The sequence below is a fragment of the Hyperolius riggenbachi genome, chromosome 10 (genome assembly GCF_040937935.1).
Source record: "Hyperolius riggenbachi isolate aHypRig1 chromosome 10, aHypRig1.pri, whole genome shotgun sequence".
Lineage (NCBI taxonomy): Eukaryota > Metazoa > Chordata > Amphibia > Anura > Hyperoliidae > Hyperolius > Hyperolius riggenbachi.
Window position 1 is genome coordinate 201,414,966 of NC_090655.1, and position 14,408 is coordinate 201,429,373.

The 14,408-nt window shown below is 44.1% G+C and overlaps 1 long non-coding RNA gene across 2 annotated transcripts in view; it reads left to right on the plus strand.

Moving 5' to 3' along the window:
* LOC137534234 (uncharacterized) overlaps positions 1-14,408 on the plus strand; it is an 80,972-nt gene that overhangs the window by 37,023 nt on the left and 29,541 nt on the right. Inside the window, exon 3 of one of the 2 annotated variants that reach the window (XR_011024335.1) lies at positions 5,171-5,240. The exons of the other annotated variant lie outside the window; for it this stretch is intronic. This is a non-coding gene — a long non-coding RNA (uncharacterized lncRNA). Of the gene's footprint in view, positions 1-5,170; positions 5,241-14,408 lie in introns of those variants that run through there. 2 annotated transcript variants of the gene reach the window in all.

Sequence of the window (14,408 nt, forward strand, 5' to 3'; positions counted from 1 at the left end):
ATATGAGGGCAATCAGGAGAGGGAGGCAATACCGAGGGTAAAATTGACTAAGGGAGAGGTTAGGTGCAAAATGTCTGCGTAAGACACAGTGTAAATCATTACAGAGAGTGCAGTGATATACATAGGGACCAGCCCCAACAGATATTTAGGAATTTGTCAGTTCTATTTGATAAGGAGAGGGTGATTAGCTCAAGGGCATATATGTAATTAATCGTCAGTATTGGTGCACTTCTGGTTAATTTCCAGGTTTTAGCTAGAACCGCCTTAGCAGCTTTACAACGCCTTGCTTACGAAGAGGTTAGATGATTTGGTAAGCTGCGGTCTGTGTTTGTAAAAGAGGGCTGTCCAGGAATCAGGGTTGACTGTAACACCAAGCACATCAGATATCAGTCCGAAACATACATTAGAAGCCCCTGACCACCGGGCAGCTCCAACAACAATGCAGCTGGTCTGCACTCTGCCCACATCCTCTGATATCTTTCAAAGGAATTAACCTAACAATGTTTGGTCTTTTAAAGGGGTACTTCAGCAATATGCATGATTGTATGGTTGTAAACAATTTACTCATGCTGAGTCTTTTTTTTCTTGTCACACGTGTCTGTAAAAGATACTGGTGTACCATAAGAACAAAAAAAAAATTGCAGTGACTGATGCTCGCTTTTATACAATTTTATAGTTAAAATAACAGCCTAATGCAATATATTTTTCTATAATGAGTTCAATGCACTGTTTTAAATAAATGACCAAAAATTGTTTATAAAGCTATGACTTGTTTTGAGTATCACATAATTGAATCTGCTTCTTAGGCCTCCTAGAGAATCTGTATTGTTAGTGTTATGTTACCCACATAATCTGTATTTTAAAAAAAAAATATATATTTTTTTTTACTTTTCTATTCATACAGGCTTAGATAGCCAGATGTTACCATTCTGTTATATGCCTTGACAAAGGCGACCCGCAGTGGCCCCGAAATGGTCGTTGGTGATTTGTATGGAAATCTGATGCGTTATGTGAATCAACAACATTGAGTTCTACAGAGTATGGAGACCCTTAGGAATATTAGATGATCCTATCTCCTGTTTGTAATTGATAGGTGGTGGCAGTTTTACTGTGATTCGTGTAGCAATTGTATGTGTGTTTGCACCCCTCCTGTTTAGGGGCTGTGGCATCGTTTAGGATTAGAGATGGCCCGAACCTCCGATTTTCGGTTCGTGAACCTACCGCGAAAATTCGGTTCGCGCGAACTTTTGCGAACCGCAATAGACTTCAATGGGGAGGCGAACTTTGAAAACTAGAAAAATTTATGCTGGCCACAAAAGTGATGGAAAAGATGTTTCAAGGGGTCTAACACCTGGAGGGGGGCATCCGGATTGGACGCAAAGCAGCGTTTTAAAGGGAAGGTTCAGGGAGGGGATTAAAAAAATAAAAATAAATTTCCACTTACCTGGGGCTTCCTCCAGCCCGTGGCAGGCAGGAGGTGCCCTCGTCGCCGCTCCGCAGGCTCCCGGTGGTCTCCGGTGCCCGACCCGACCTGGCCAGGCCGGCTGCCAGGTCGGGCTCTTCTGCGCTCCATTTCCTGGCACTTCTGCGTCCCACGCCGGCGCGCTGACGTCATCGGACGTCCGCCGGGCTGTACTGCGCAGGCGCAGTAGTTCTGCGCCTGTGCAGTACAGCCCGGCGGACGTCCGAGGGAGTGTAATTCGAGTACTGCTTCACACTGACACACCAAACTCACTGTGTAACGCACCGCAAACAGCTGTTTGCGTAGTGATGGCCGTGCTGGACTGGTGCGCACCATGGGCAGAGTGCAGGCCGTGGCGGTTTTCAAGCCCATATGGTCGCCGGGCTGTGGCAGCTCAATGATAGAACAACAGTGACTGTCCAGCTGATCAAATTTGGTCAGTCCACAATAAAGCAACAACCTTATTATCTTTGGTGTGCCACCCCCATGCCCCCCCGAGACACTCATATAGTCGGCGGTCATTGCTTCATTGTGATACGCAAACCCCTTCACCGCGGCAAGGTAATGATCACGAGGGGAATGGGCACATGTACATGCCTTTTGTTTTGTTGTTGCAGCCGCAGTGCAGCCAGAAAAATTAGGCAGGCATGTACACGCACCCAAAAAATTATTATAGCGGCCGCTGCTAGCAAAAAATTGCGGCCTGGTATCTTCCACTGCGGTGTGTGGCTTTGCTTTTGTGTGCTGCTTTTTCTCAGGTCGTCATCCCATTGCAGTTTGTGCTTTGTAATCATGTGCCTTCGTAAGGTAGTTTTCCCTACGCGGGTCTTGGTCTTTTCACGGCTCAATTTTTGGTGGCAGAGAGTACAGATGGCATTGCTCTCATCTGAGGCAGACACACACAAAAATTTCCACACTGCTGAGCCCTGGGGTGATGGCACTTTGGTGGTGGCGGCCGACTGAGTGTTAAGTGGGGTGCCAGAATCAGAGCAGGAGGAGGAAGATATGTCACGCTTCCATGCGGTAGCTGAGAAAGATGAGGTGTTCTGTGTTAAATAGTCAACTACGTTCTGACAATATTGGGGGTTGATGGCACGTGCCTTCTTCTGAACACTGTACTTAGGTCGAGGGCCGCACGACACCACAACAGCGCGACCTCGAACAGACCTGCCAGGTAGCCTGCCTCTGTCTTTTGTTTTGTCCATATTGGTGGGGATGAAGTGAAAGGTATGCACTGACTTGACTAATACAATGTGCAGTCACACAGGTGCAGTTAACAGGTATGCACTGAGTAGTATATCACACTGCGTGCACTCACGTAGGTAGGTGGGTGCACTGAACACAACAGGTAGGTATATGCAGTGATGAGGTGGGTGCACTGAACACAACAAGTAGGTATCTGCAGTGATGGGTATTACAATGTGCACCTGTCACACACAGACAGGTAGCGGACAGGCACGGTGACACTGCGTGCACTCAGCTCATGTAGGTAGGTGGGTGCACTGTGAACAACAGGTCGGTAGGCATATGCAGTAATGGGTATTACAATGTGCACCTGTCACACACACAGGTAGTCACTGAATGTGCTGGGCCTGGCAGTGGCACACACACAGTATGAATTACCAAGGCTGTCTATGCAACACAAGTGTCAGTTGGACACACAGAAAAAAAAAGCTGTTGTGGGGTGCTATTTTAGCAATGAGAATCAGCAAGGGGCAAACTAACAAGCCTACAAGAGCCTAACTAATCTTTCCCTATGAGAGTCTGCAGCAGCAGCAGCAGCTGTCCCTTCGCTATTTACTGCAGGCACACGAGTGAGTAAAATGGCCAGCGCTGCCTGCCTTTTATAAGGGGGGAGTGGCTCCAGGAGGGAGTTTAGCCTGATTGTCTACAATGTGCCTGCTGACTGTGATGTAGAGGGTCAAATTTGACCTTAATGGTGCATTATGGGGGCAAACCGAACTTCCGGAAAAAATCGTGGTTCTCCACGAACGCGAACCACGGAAGTTCGCAGGCGAACCGTTTGGGCCATCTCTATTTAGGATCTGTGCTATACCCAGAACATAAAAGGACAGCATTAAATACTGTCATTAACCCTGTCAGAACAGAACACATTTTATGGTCAATAGCCCATGCATGATGGTATTTTATATAGAAAGGACATGAAGCCAGTACCCCTCCCCAGTATCTAGTCTTTCTATTATATGTTTTATTTAGCAAACATGTTTGAGCGCATGGAGTACAAAATGAGGAACGTAAGGCTCCGTCAATCTCAAGTCTCGGGGACCCTGAGGCTGACAATCCTGACCACCTGGATGTTGAACAACCTGCAGGCCCTATTGCAATTCCCACACAGGAGAATGTCAGTGTGGATCCTGATACCCACAATACTCAGTTCATACCCCTCCCCTTGGTAACCATCACAGCCAGTGGGCCCATGGAATTCTTTAGCTTTCAATCAAGTGACCTTGATGTGAATATATTCATGTCATGGTCAGACCATGAGATAGGGTGAATGGTGGCTAACAAAATTGTCTAACCCAGCGATGGTTTATTCTCACATAAGACTGATGTGGCTTAGAGTAAAAGTGAAGCCGGGTTGAAGGGGTTTTAACTCATGCCACACATTTGTCAGGCAATATATCAATATTCCCTCAAATGTCTTGCTTTTATTTACATCTAAATGCCCCTTATTGGATTGCTTACCACAAGTTAAATTTAGGCAATGGTTTCTGTCCCCACAGACAATAGCTGCTATGAGTATGCATAACTTTCAGTGAATGTGATATTAAAGAAGTTTGATTTATGTTAAGTGCATAGTAGGAAAAAATAGTTAATAATAATATCTTCATCATGTGCATTACAAATTACAATCAACTATCCCCCTTTCAGATCTTTAATTGTTTGGGGCTTGTGAACATTGGCATAACAATCACCCCTGCAACCTCTGCCATCGCAGGGGGGGGGGCCCTGAAGCTTTGGGAGGCCCTTATCTTCCCTCTCCCCAACCACAAGTGCAGCCAACTAGCAAAAAAACTCCCCGTTTGTTCACAAAAACTGTCCCCGCAGAGTAGCGGGAGCGTGTGTAATTTGTCACTCGTCCCGATATCTCTCACCATTACTGTCATAACATAGCAGCCATTTGTGATAGTGGGATAATACAGAAGCCATACTTTTTCATTTTTCTGTCTGCTGTGTACTGTTTCAGATGTGTGTGTATGTTCAGAAGAATTTGGGGGTATAATTGTCACCTGGCTGAAGGAAGCTGCTATTTTGAGTTTCTGTATGTCAATGTAAATTACATTTGCTTTCAGTGTCCAGCAAGGAAGCTACCATTGTCTGCAGTGAATAGACGAGTTACGTTTAATAGCCCAGAGAAACCTGGACATTTAATTAGGAAATATCTACCTAGCCTCTATCAAGGAAATGCTTAATTAGACAATTAGACAATCCATACCACGCAACACTGTCCCAAATGGCTATGGGTCCCCCCTAAAACATTTTATTAATTGTAATACCAAAAATGTTATTTATTTGGTTACTTGTACTTTATGTTCCACACAATATGTGGGATGCACCACCAGACCCCTCAAAGCTAAGATAGCGGAACATTATTTAGGGGCCTCATGGTCCACTAGAATCATCTCAAATGTAGCGAAACATTTTCGGGAGGTGCATGGGGGTGACATGTCTGGTTTTGTATTCCAGGGCATAGAGAAGGTTTTTCTACCCAAGAGAGGAGGTGATCTATTGTCAATAATTCGTAAAAGAGAGGCCCTATAAATCTTTCGTCTTGGAACCAGAGCCCCAAAAGGACTAAATGCAAGGTGGGATTTGGCTCTGGTGACAGCTTGACTTTTTTAGTTAATAACATTTTTTGGTGTACTATAGTGTGTATTTAGGTCCTTGCATGCGGTTTCATCCAAATTGTGTGATTCTACATTGTTGTTTCTTTCCTGTTTTTGTTACATTTTGGTTTTATGCTTTATTTGTATGGCTTTTAGAATGTAATTATATGTCTGTACAGGTTGGTGACTTCCGTATGTGTGGAGTATGACATTTGTCTTTGGCCCCTTCTCTATGAGGAGTGGTCTGTGCTCCGCCCTGGTTTGTCACCACCTACATTAACGGAAGAGACCAGCTGTGATTTTTAGCTATGATAAAGGGCAAATATGGCCCGAAACATGTCAGCTGTGCATTTTTACTGATATGAGTATATGTCCTAAATAAACATTGAGCATTAAGAAGAGAAATCATTGCGGACCTTCCCTTACTATTGTATACATTGATTGGACTAAGCAACCAAGGGTCCAGCACTGTCTCTGGCAGTTTGCAGTACAGCAGTGAACCCCTTCCCTTATTGTAATTTGCGTTACAGGTTCAGTGCCTGATTGTGCCTTGGTACTGTGTGATTGTATTGTGTGTGCGGCGTTCCCATATTTGGCCTAAAGCGCGGAGCTGACTTAAATACGAAAACGCTGGACTGAGTGCAGGCCACTCGGCAGCAGAGTGGGAATTGTTGGAGTGTCTAGCAGCAGCTAGTGGTGGCAGTGAGAAGTGTTTTTGAGGGGTGACAGCCTTGTGTTAGCTTGGATAAGGCTGCTTCCCCTCGCGATCTGGTCAAACCCCCAGTCGAGAACCATTCCTGCAGGCGTGCCGTGAGGCCGGTTCCTGACAATTACCACCATGATTTAAATTAACCATGCCGGCCCGACATCTTGCAGCATGTCTGTACTTGGCAGCACCGATTTTATGGCGATCGGCCGCCACATAAGTAGTGTATGGCCATCAATAGGAGTAGATATGATCTACATCCAAGAAACCAACTTTAAAGCAGCCTCAATTTCTACACAAAGATTATAAACAGTTATTATATGTGAATGCACGTGTCAAACAACAAGATATCTTTGCAACCTTAGAAATAATACTAAACACTATTTTTTTTCTGACTGCTCCTGGGTACAGTATGACTACTATTAAATATTGTCAAATGAAATATTTCCACAGGAAATTAACCATATACCATGTGTGATGTCAGCATGTCCACTTCAGTATGCTGTGGTGGCTGCTAGTGAGTGGTGGCTGCTAGCATAGTGGCTACTGCTGGCATAAGTGGCTACCATTCACTCATCAAGTCCAAGTCTATGTCTCTGTTCTTACTCCTCCTCCACCGGGACCTCTACGGCTATTTTCTGTAGTACCATAGCAATCACTATAGGGCTTCAAAAATGTCTAACAATTTCCAGTCTATACTGAATATACACTCCGGCGGCTATTTCCTTGTATTTCTATAGTAATTTCTAAGGGACTACAGGAGAGCAGAGTGGGAGGTTGGCCCTAAACATTAATGCATGCAGCCCCAGAGCATGCGGGCCACATGCAATTAAAAGAATTTTGGGGGCCACTGGAAAAGGCTTGGTGGGCCGCGTTTGGCCCTTAGGCTGGACTTCGGACATCCCTGATCTAAGTAGTTCTATCCTCATATAACACTATTTGTCTGTCCCCACCTAACACTATTTAATGTGTACCACTCATGAACTCCTCCCACGGCCTGAGGTAGAATTACAGGTTGGTCCCATTTGCGTCCAGTTCATATGGCACTATCTAGTGTCCTGGATGGATTTTTATCAGTGTTATGGTGTTATGCCTATATTTAAATTTCCACACATTTAGTCAATTAATTGGTGGAACTGTAGCCCCTAAGCAGGGCCAGATTTACCATAAGGCATTGTAGGCCAGTGCCTACAGGCGCCTCATGATGGAAAGGCAGCTCACTTCACTTACCTAGTGCCTTCCTCCATCCTTCCCTATGCAGAGTCCCAACTCGAGTGTAAATGAGAGGTTACTCGCCCTGCTCTTAGCATTCCACTGACCCTTAAGTCAGGGGCACCTTTAGCTATTTATTATTGAGGGCACTTCTGGCTACCTAATACTAAGGCGCACCTGTAGCTACCTATGATGGGCTAGGGAAGTAAGGGAGAAGTGACAGCTGGGACAGTCAGCACACCTGCGGTGCAGTTTGGTGGGGGTTTGTAGGCTCATGGAGGGAGAAGTCAAGGGTGCCAGGACATCTGTGCCTATAGGTTCCAGTGATGTAAATCCAAGCCTGCCCCTAAGCCAGGTTAGCAATTATATAGAAACAAATATTGGTGTATCACCAAATGCATCATTGTAGGATTGTATCTTATCCAGGGTGCTATTGACACATGGCAATTAATTAGCAGATTTATTGCTGACAGTGGGAAAGAGGATACTGGGAACCCAGTGACGGTTGTAGTAAGCAAGGTCCTGTGTAAGCTGTAATGTGGCCGTGGAGAGGGATTGGGGTAAGTCTGTTTCATGGTACAGGGGCAAATAAACTGAAATATGGGTTCCTGGCAATGACATCAAAGTGCTACTATTGCCAAGCATCGCTGCCTCAAGTATTCCTAGACCTAGAACATCCCAAATATAACTATAGTGCAGTCTTATGGTGCCATCTAGTGTCCTGGATGAGTATTGCTCGTAGAATCATCTATCTGAATGTCATCAACGGCCGGCCTGTAACTGGTGAAAAGCTCAAAGACAGAGTTGACAATCATAGAAAATATTACAGCACAAAGAGTTTCGCTATTAGGATTGCACCTCACCCAGTACACTATTAACATACAGATATTGATTTGCAGATTTATTGATAACTTCAAACGCCTGTAAAAATTAATTCTCAACCCACTTTGTGTTATTTAGCTCTAAATAACCTACTATCTTACACAGCATGGACACCTGCTTACATATGGCATTTTCACAACTATGCAAGTATATTCAGCCAGATTAGTCATAACTTCTGCAAAGTAAACCAACATGAACATTAATTACAACAGAGAATTATTGCCATATGGCTCAGTATTTGCATTCTGGTCAAGCTGCTTATGGATGATTCCATGTGGAGGCAATAGACATAAGACAGCTGTGGTCACATAGCAGTCAAAATGGTTCCTTCTCTTGCCTGCCTTGGTGCAGAAAACAATGCTATGTTGTACACAAGTGAATCAGGAGGAAGATTCATTAATAAGCTTGTTCATCGGGGGTTCCTCCAATATTTTAAACTCAAAAAATATAACATTAGCTTAATGGGATAACTGGAAAAGAGCTCAACTCCTCTGAACAGGGCAATAAAATAAAGTACAGGGATGAGTGCCTGAGCCTCCGGAACATCTCATACAGTCATAGGCAGGTCTCAGCACCTATAGATTGTCAGTGAATCAGAATCAGATACATTCTGATCACATATACCAAATGATCAAAAAAGCCTCAAATGTAATACCCCCATCCCCCCAAAAAAAATACATTTATCTGGTTCCTTAAAGTGTACCAGAGATGTTGAAATAAACAACTTTTATACCTACCTGGGGCTTCCTCTAGGCCTATGTTAGCGGGGGGCTCCATTGCCATCCTCCTAGGCCCCTTCTCTTCCTTCGCTGTGTCCCCTGGTATATATCTCAGTTGTGGATGGTCGTGGTTCACCGTTCATGCATGTGGCCCGGACCATTCTTTGCCTGCACAGTATTAGCTGTGCAGGTGCAAAATACTCCCGGAGACAGGAGCACACCATGGCTGCTTGCGCGGCATACATGGCAAACCACAACTGGCCGTGACTGAGATGAATACAGAGGGACACAGTGCAGGAACAGAGGGGCCCAGGAGAAAGCCGATGGAGCCCATGGCTGGCATGGGGCTTGAGGAAGCCCCAAGTAAGTATAAAAGCTGCTTATTTCAGCATCTATGGTTTCCTTTAAATCACTGCTTGGAGGGCCTTGGAGTATAGTCTTTTCAAGAGCTGACCGCCTCCTTCTTTTAGGCTATTCCTTCAGACTATCCACTTTGCTTTGGGAGCCATTTCTGGAAGTTCTTTGTGAAGTTGAAGTCATCTCTTCCATTGATGTTAATAGCACTGAGTTATGCAGTTAACAACAAAGCCTATATTACATGCTATAGTCCCAAAAATGTATTTACACCATATGTTAGGGAGATTAGTAGGAAGTATGAGCATGGTAAAAAAAAATTTTTTTTCAAAAACACCATGTTGTTTTTGAGAAAGTCGATTTTAACATCCCATACTAAAAATGTTTTTTAAACTCTGTAAAATGACACCTTGCTGCGATACATCGTTATATTAAAAAAATTCTGTATACACATTTTATGCATTTTAAGAAAACTGATAAAGTAGGGTCCCCCTCCTAAGATTCTTTAACCAATCCCTACAGGTTTTCCCCTTTAAAACCAGAGCAATTTACACATCACACTCCTCCCAATTATTCACCAATAACTTTATCGCTACTTATCACATTGAAATTATCTAGATATTATTTTTTGCTGGAGAAACTAGGCTTTCTTTAAGCAGTACTTTTGCTAAGAATTATTTTATTTTATGCACATTTTGCAGGGAAGAAGAAGAAAAAAAAATCACCATTTCTCAGCTTTCAGCCATTGTAGCTTAAAAATAAAATGTGCTATTGTTGATAATACAGACACATTTTATTTGCCAATTTATCCCGGTTATAACAATGTTTAAAATGTGTCCCTAGTACAATGTCTGGCAATAATATTTTAATTGGAAATAAAGGTGTATTTTTTACGTTTCTTTTTTTTTTATTTTTTTATACTATAACAATAATTACAAGCCTTTATGTACAAAAGTGACAGTAATATACCCTCAAGACATACTTATTAAAAAGCCCCTTTTATGTACCCTTGTCTCAGGTGCACTTTAACCTCCTTAGCGGTTGTCCCGAGCTAGGGTTGGGGCGGAAAACTGAAGCTAAGAGCGGTAATCCCGACCTCTGCTCATGGTAGCCGCCGGAGGCTGTATGCAGAGCAATTGACACAGTGGGAGTGTTTCTACATACCTCCCGGGGATCCCGACGTCGGCTGGCATTCTTCTTCCTCTCTTCCGGAGCTCTGCTTCCTGCTGGTGAGATCGCTGCCGCCAGCTGTCATCATGATGACAGCCGGCAATTTCACTTTAGAGTTGCAGTGCCACCCGGAGGATGGAGGCTTAACTGCAGCGCTGGAGCCAGGGAGGTGAGTGATTGCTGGGCTTCTGCAGATCTTCCTGGCAGCATGATTTTCTCTAGGTTTTAGGGTCTGAAAGGGTGCAAAAAATTGCACCGCTTTTAGACCCTAAAATCCACAAAGAATCAGAACGCCACTTTTACTTGAAAGGACAGCAGTTGATGACTTTTACCATCACTTTTGTTGCCTTTTGAGAACATTGTGTTTAACATCATGTTTATCATCGTGCAGAAGCTGCACTGAAAAGAGGATGGGGGTGAGAAGCAGCTGGGAAAGAGAGAAGGCAGGGCTGCACAACACACAGCACCGTGCACTGCCGGTAAAGCTCTGTGCTGCTGCTGTGCTCTGCACACACTGAAGCAGGGCGACCTACTAATGCTGCTTGGGGCTTAGTTGCAGTGTCAGAAGCCGCCCCAATTATCCTGCCACCCTAGGCCTAGGCCTCCCTGGCCTGTGCAGAAATCCAAGCCTCAAAATCAATAAAAATGGTTGTACAGAAAAATCTAATTTTCTTTTTATATGAGCAAGAAAACCGTTTTTATTCATGTAAGTCGACCAGAAGTGGCTGATCTTTTCTGATTCTTTTTTTTTTAATGAAAATTAAATGGTGTGTAATACTTATTAATTTCTTGATTTATGGATCCAAGCATTTTTTCAGAGTTTTCAGTTACTCTTTTTTTTAATCCTGGGGGGGGGGGGCTCCATGTGGCGATCCTGGATAAGTGCTAATTGCTGCGAGAACTAATCCCCCGCAGGGCAAAAATTTTGCGGTGAGTTAGTTGGCAAAACCCTGCATATCCTGGCATGTGAAAGCGAATGCAGATTTGCTTGAGCAGTGTCTCATGATTAAGCTAATTAGGCCTTATCTGCAAAGCCAGGTATATAAGGGTTCACTTGGTGTTTGATGCACACACCCTTTCTGCAATACGTTTTTTTAGATCCTTTCTTCTGGAGGCAGGTTGTGGACGACTCTCTTTACATGGGCTGTCTGCAGCCTGTTTCCCCATTGGAGTGTAGAGCTGTAGAGTCACCCTTGAGCTTTACCAGGCTTGGGGTGACCTAAGCTTCACTCCCCCCCTGTCGTAGTGCTCCCAAGTCGCGCACATTTGCACATAATGCACTTGGACGCAATACGACATAAGGTAGGTCCTATCCTTTGGGAGGTGGGTGCTGGTGGCCCTCCCTGGCGGTGGCAGCACTTGGGGGGGGCCGCCCCGCACTTCTTAACGTCCCCCCGAGGGGGGCGGCTACAGAGTCTCGGAGCAGTGAGAGAGCTTGGAGTGCCCTGTTGGCCCCCCTTTTCCTGGGATTGCTTGAGCAGTGTCTCATGAATAAGCTAATTAGGCCTTATCTGCAAACCCAGGTATATAAGGGTTCAAAACTGAAAAGTCAAAAACGCTCGACCCCCTACCAATTCAACCAGTGGGTGCAGGATCTGGGAAGCCAGGCCAATCCATGAGTATGTACAGAAGGATCCGCAAACCAAGCAGTGGTAGAAAACGCTGGTATTCTTTATTCAACAATTCCACATGGCAGAATGCAATAAAATCACAAGGTTCAACTGACGCGTGTCGGGCTTACAATCTGCCCTTAGTCATATGACCTTGTGATTTTATTGCATTCTGCCATGTGGAATTGTTGAATAAAGAATACCAGCGTTTTCTACCACTGCTTGGTTTGCGGATCCTTCTGTACATATATAAGGGTTCACTTGGTGTTTGATGCACACACCCTTTTTGCAATACATAAATATATTTTTTTAATAATCTGAGAAAAAAATTGACATGTGTGTAATACATTGATCAAATTGTTTAAATATTACAACCAATCAGGAAAATGTATTGTAATTTTCGAATTGAAAAGAAATATATAAAAATAGTCCACATACCGTAACTATAATTTAGATAGATTTTGTTAAAATCTACACCTGATTGTGGAGCATTCCTGCATTATTCTTAATGTAATAAATTGTATTATTAATTTGGACAGAAAAGACATGATATTCGGTAAAAGCATTAAAAACTGAGGAGTGACAGGAAAATCAATGTTGGCCAGCAATATAAATCAATATAGCATATCAAACCTTTACATGTGGTACAGGGGAACAATACTACATTAGAGCGACCAGGACATAGTTCTTAGATAATAAATACAGCAATTGGGTTCATATTAATAAAGTGCTTACATTGTTGCAGGACCTCTTATGGCCATCATATAAAGTCATGGGCTCATATGCAATTAACTATTTCTCCTGAGTTTTCTCCTACGTGATATTTTCATACCTTGTCAATAAAATGCCCTTAAAACCATCAGCAAACACACAGCAATTTTTCAATTGCAGAGTGCTAAAAAGTTATTTTAAAAAGTTGAAAAGTGATCTCCTAGGAGAAAACTTAGGAGAAAAAGGTAATTGGATATGGGCCATGCAGATAGCTCGTGTTGACCCAGAGCCTCTAGGAGAGTATAGGAGGCTTAAAGAGAAGAAAAAAAGCCTTCCTACTAAAAAGCAATGCTGCAAATACCTTCTTTTTAAGAAGGCAAATTACCCTCAGTCTCCATGCATGCTTCCCAAGGTCTATGGAAGGAGTCCACTCACCAGTCAATCTGATAAAATGTCCAATTTTTCCTCATCAAAATACAGGCAATCAACAACTAATAGCCAGTGGCGTAGCTAAAGAGCTATGGGCCCCAGTGCAAGTTTTACATGGGGCCCCCCAAAGCACTCTATACAAAACAATTGATACGGTACAGTAAAAACTGCCAAGGACAACCCCAGTGTCAGAGGTGCAAGAAGGGGATGGGGAACAGTGGGTTAGGGATTATTACTATTCAAAGCATCTATAGAAGTGATTATTACAAGCACATGACCAATAGAGAGCTAATACTGTGATAGAGGGTGAACCCTTCGGGGCCCCTCTGGCCCAAGGGCCCCGATGCGGTCGCTACCTCTGCACCCCCTATTGCTACGCCACTGCTAATAGCTCATGCATATTGGAGTGAAAGTAAGGTTAGGTTTACAGCGGGCATTGTATTGTATTCCCTATAACAGCAGGAATGTAATGGAAGATAAAAGTTGCACCGCACCTTATCAGCTTGTTGTGTAGCATTCAGTGAAGCATAGTCAAAGAAAAGTATGCTTCACTGTCACTGACTGTTAATGATTTGAGGTAATGAACTGCATGGAGTGCGTTATGGTGCCACACACACACACATCCGCAACTGGTTTTTAATTGGGGGGTGGGGGGTCCAGGAAGGGGTGCTAGCTGATTGGCTGCCATGTGTCTGCTGACTGTGAGGTAAGGGGTCAAAGTTTGGCTCCATGATGATGCATACAGGGCGGGTTGAACATGCCATATGTTCACAGTTCGCAGAGAACGCGAACAACGGCAATTCGCTGGGAACTGTCCGCCGACGATCTGTTCAGACAATCTCTAATTGTGTGTCTGTGCTAGGAAACATGTTTCATTACAAATGTGTGTAATTTGTATAATTTGTCTATTCCTATTTTGAACCTTTTAAAGTGGAACTAAATGGGAAAAAATTAAAACAATACATTGCAAAGTGAGAAGTTAAAAATAGAAGAGAGAGTAACTGCTTGCCGACTGCGTCACACCAATGGGCGTGGCCGCGGCGGCAGCCCCAGGACCAGCTAACGCCGATTGGCGTAAAGTCCTTGGCGCTCGCAGTGCAGGAGATCGCGCGCACGCTGCGTGCGCATCTCCTGTTATTGGGCGGAGCAGAGCTCCGCCTTCAGTCTCGGCGGTTGTCGCTCGGGAGACTGTTAGACGGCGGAATCACCGTCTACCGTCTAATTACATTGTACAGCACTGCTGTACTGGGGACAGCCATGTGACACGGCTGTCCCCACGGCTGGCTGTGGGGTGGGAGGGAGGGA